Genomic DNA, 5,059 nt, shown 5'->3' on the forward strand with positions numbered 1-5,059 from the left:
TTGTCTGTGGGGTACCTCAGGGTTCTGTCTTGGGACCCATCCTGTTCCTTTCGTATTATTTCCTTGGACAGATAATTAGTCAGATCAGTGACATATCTTACCATCTGTATGCGGATGACATTGTACTGCTTGTTTAAGGAAACTGAGTTCCATAAATGTCTTCTTTAATTAACTGCTTGACCAGTATCAAACAGTGGTTTTGTGACAACGTCCTGCTTCTGAACTCAGAGAAAAAGAAAACAAATTATTGCCCCTGAAAGTACAATACCTCAGATTAAAGAGCATATTGCTGACTTAGGAGTTTAGGTGTTGTTTTGATTCTGCGAGGTCCTTGGAATACCACTCTAAACAATTAGTCAGAAATTGTTCATTCCAACTAAGAAATGTTTCCAAATTAAGAACACTGGTGTCAATGGGTGAGTTGGAGATGATCATTCATGCTTTTATTTCCTCTCGCATAGATTACTGACTTTTTACTTGTTTGAGCAAGAAGGAGCTTTACCGTCTCCAGGCTGGTCAGAACTCTGCTGCGAGGCTTTAACTCACATAACAATAGGGCGCACATCACACCTGCTTTAGCATCACTTCACTGGTTACCAGTCCAGTATAGAATTCAATTAAAAATCCTGGTTCTTACTTTTAGAGCCCTGCACGGTCAAGTTCCTTCGGACCCGTGGTCTGAGGTCATCAGGTAAGAGGCTGTTAGTGGTTCCCCACACTCATTTTAAAACCAGGGGGGGAAAATCGATCATTCCAAGCAGTGGCACCTAGGCTGTGGAATGCATTGCCTCCCTTTCTACGTTGTCTGAATTCTGTCGATTCTTTTAAAACGCAACTCAAGCAGGCTTTAGTTAAGGGAGAGTTTGCTTTTGTGTTTCTATTTGTATTTAAAATTTTCTTATGCATTGTTTTACTATGAAGTTGTAACCCCCAAACTAGTTCCCAATTGACCAACCAGTGTATAAAATAAGCAGGCAACAATAGAACACGCTGTACAAAATATAACCTCCAAATTTATTTGTAAAATAGACATGTAAAGGATTAAAACAAGACTGAGGCTAAGATAGTTAAAAAGAGAGTTCAAATGGGGGAAACTGTTAGTTAAACGGAACTGCAGTTCGTCATGGCTGGGTGTGCTCAATCGTCTTCTGCGTGGGCGAAGCCAAACACAACAGGAACGGGTCTGCTGTTGGTCACAGGCTGGTTGGTTGTAGCCTCACTGCTTGGGCCTCTGGTAACTCTACTAAGTAGCGGTGGCGCTACACTGGCAGCTCCCCAGACCACGACCCAGCCGTGTACCACACTCTTGCAAAGAATCAGCAGCCTCAGCACACCCGCACACTGCACACAGGAGACAAACAGAAGACTCTGAACAACATCAATTATAAACCATCCCATAGAGACACTACCACCAGCCCACATAACAAGAGCTACCCCAGGGAAGAAGACAGTCAAAATCACTCTGTATCTGCACACAGGAGACAAACAGAAGACTCTTGAGCCCAGTGGGTGGCTGGTTAAATTGTTTGCAGATGGTTGTCATGCCCAAGCACACCTGTCTGCCATTAGTCCATACCCATGCAATTAACCCAAGTGCAAAACCACACCCACCAAATGCACACTCGCTCTAAGTGCTCACCCCTCACACTACCACTGCACTCAAAATTGGCTGATACAGGTCTACCCGTTACATTGTACTGTATTACATTTTATTGTGAAGCATTTTGTGATTTTTTTATCTGTGAAAGGTGCTATACAAATAAACTTTACTTACTGACTACTTACTTACATTGACAGTGTTGTGTTGGACAGTGCAGCGGTGTTTATGATTCTAACCATTCAATTCACAGACGGGTCCATTGTCAATGTGTTTGCGAGAGAGAGAGAGAGAGAGTGGACGAGTGAGAGGAGGTGCGCAGCGATTATATGCAGACAGATTTAAAATGGTTCGCCGAATTTACTTGTGCAGCTGTTAATATACCTGGGCGGCCCGCCTAAGTAAAGCCTATTTGTGGGAAACACTGGTCTGGTTTTACAGCTAGCTTACATGTGATCTACATCACATCGGTGCTCAGGTGAGTGTCTTCACTAGTGTTTTTCCTAGCACCCATTGCAGGTTTTTATTGATCCTCCTCTCTTCTTGCTGTCAAGGCAGCAGTCCCTGGTGGTGATGTTTCTTCACGATTCCCTTTTTTGTTTGCGTGTCACAGGTGGTTAGATAAAAGGATTTTCCTTTTTTGGGTTCCCCGCTGCGTGGTATGCGACAGCCCTGCTCCCCTTTTCTGCCAGTGTGTTGTATTTTCTGGTGTGTTGCATTTTAGAATTGTGTATTTTCTTATGATTAGTTAAATAACGATTTCCATATTTTTTGAATAAAAACCCTCTCTTGCCCTGTTAACTGCATTTTCTTGTTTCTCTGGAGGTCCTGTCTGTTGGACTCCCATTTCTAAGTAGCACACAGTTACAGTGTGGTATTGGTGTGACAAATTAAACTCAATCAGTAACAGAAAACTACTTCCTTAAAAGAGAAAGCAAGCATGTAACAAGACTGAACTGAAAACACAAGATTGAACACTTAAATTAGGAAACGCTTTTAACACCCTCTGAGGGAGTAAACATGAGCACACAGCTCCACACTGCTGTCTGACCCTAATTGGTCCACTGACCCCATAGGGGTCATTTAAACAGGGGACGCTGGCCCCGAACCCCTTTTTAAAATGGCTGATTTTGTCCCCATCACTTTTTGAAAGCATTTGTTAAAAATGTTCTAAAAAACAGCTTGCACCAACAAATGTTAACTAACAAATGAAAATGCTTTGAGAAATGTTGATTTACACAATAAGAAAACATGCAATGCAATATAGTTTTCCTTCATAAAAACAGACATTCCCACCGTAAATTGGAGCAGACAATGTCTCCAGAATGCAGGAAATTACAAGTTTAATGCTCAAAATCTTCTGGGGGAGGACCCCCAGACCCTCCGCACATATATTTCTGCATCAAATACTGAATCTACTAAATAGTGCTAAAAATCTTCTTGTCTTGTTCTCATGACCCAAATGTATAATCATCCCTCTAACCTGAACCCTAATGTCCCCACCACTTTTCAACACAAAGTGACGCCCTTCACTGACCCGCTCCGCAACAGCTCCTCTCTAGTGGGCCTACTTATACTCTCCACCAATCAGTGAACACTTTTGCAAGACATTGTACGCATGCTACATTCTCATTAGGGGCTGAGCACCGCTACAGGTCTGATCCTAGAATCGCCCCTGGCCTAAACATTCAGTCTTGCCCTTATATAAAGACATATTTGGTTTTAATTGGGTCAGAAGTAAAGAGAAAATTTGGTCAACAAAGCACAAGGGTTAAGTGTCTGTTCCTTTTCCACTTGTCATTGGTCTTGCCTTGCTCTCCCTGCCACGGCTGAGAAGTTGCACAGGCCGGTAGTGAAAGGTTTTTCCTGTCACCCAAAATGATTTACCTTATTTTGGGTTCCCCCGCTTCGCGGTATGCCACAGCCCTGCTCCCTTTCCCCCTTTCCTGTCAGTGTGCTAATTTTATGTAGTATTATCTGACGTGTGGCAATTTAGAATCGTGTATTTTCTTATGATTACTTAAATAAAGATTTTCATAGTTTTTTGAATGAAAACCCTCCTTGATGAATTTGTGTGTTCTTAGGATATTAACATTTGGCGTAGAATTTACTGTGGGCGAAATTCCCCTAGGTGGTGTAGTTGCAATAGTTCTGTGCAGGTATTGCTACACCTGCTTCCTTTTCTGTTCTTTTATGCACAATGCAAGAATGTGGAGGAGAGGCTGTCACAGAAGGTTGCACAAATTTTACTAGTTCATTGCTGGAATCAGCATTTTTCAGCTGCTGATTTTAACTGCATGTTCCTGTTTCTCTGGAGGTCCTGTCCGTTGGCCTCCCATTTCTAAGAAACATTTAAAACAATTTATTCATTTAGCTGACGCTTTTATCCAAAGCAACTTACAATTGCTATACATTGTCAGAGGTCGCACGCCTCTGGAGTAACTAGGGGTTAAGCATCTTGCTCAGGGACACAATGGTAGATGAGCCACAGTGGGGGATTGAACCCGCACCTCTCACACCAAAGGTATTTGTCTTATCCATTGTGCCATCACCACCTCAGTTACAGTGTGGTCATAGTACTTTCATTTCTACTGGATTCTTCATCCACCACTGACACACACACACACACACACACACACACACACACGTGAGTAACTTTTATTTTATTATTATTGAAAGAACATCCTGTTTATAATAAATGTTAATAAATGTTATAATAATAAATGTGTTAATAATTACCTGTTTAATAAATAGTAAAGTTTGCCATGTCCGAAACCCCTGAAATAGTACTTAAGTATTTTTAAAAGCAAGTACTTTTGTACTGTGAGACTGTGAGTAGAAATTTAAATAAAAGACTTCTACTTTTAGTGGAGTAATATTAAACACGGGTATCTGTACTTTTACTCAAGTACAGGATTTGTGTACTTCGTCTACCAGTGCAGGAAACCAACAGGAAGGTGTATTTAGTGTTTTAACGTCCACTGTCATGACTGTGTAAAAGTAATGTTTGAAGCAATGTTCTTGTTTGTATGTTAAAACAAAACAAAAATACAGCTCACGGTGAAAGAGAGGACACACTGAAGCTTTGTACTGTTGTAATATTGTTAATGTGTAAATCAATGCGCATGTTTGGTATGTTGTTATTATTCATCAGTTGTAAATGTTAGTCAACCACAAAGCAATACGGCTCACCTTGTGTTCCCTCAATCTTTTGACAGCTGAAGCCACATGCATTTTGTAAAGCTGTATTTTACTACGTCAATTATTAGTGAAATGAATAAATTCTATGTTTTATGTGACATCTCTGGGGCGAGCTTGTGGTTTTTCTTGGCTCGTGTTCAGATACCGTGTAGTTGTTTCCAACTGAAAGTGTTTGCCAAGGACATTTGACCAATGATATTACACCAACATTAACAAAAACACACCCTCTCTGAAGCGTATAAAAGAAAGTGGCCTTTCAAC

Source organism: Micropterus salmoides, unplaced genomic scaffold (genome assembly GCF_014851395.1).
Source record: "Micropterus salmoides isolate LMB-PRFRI ecotype aquatic unplaced genomic scaffold, ASM1485139v1 Ms_hic_scaffold_17, whole genome shotgun sequence".
Classification (NCBI taxonomy): Eukaryota; Metazoa; Chordata; class Actinopteri; order Centrarchiformes; family Centrarchidae; genus Micropterus; species Micropterus salmoides.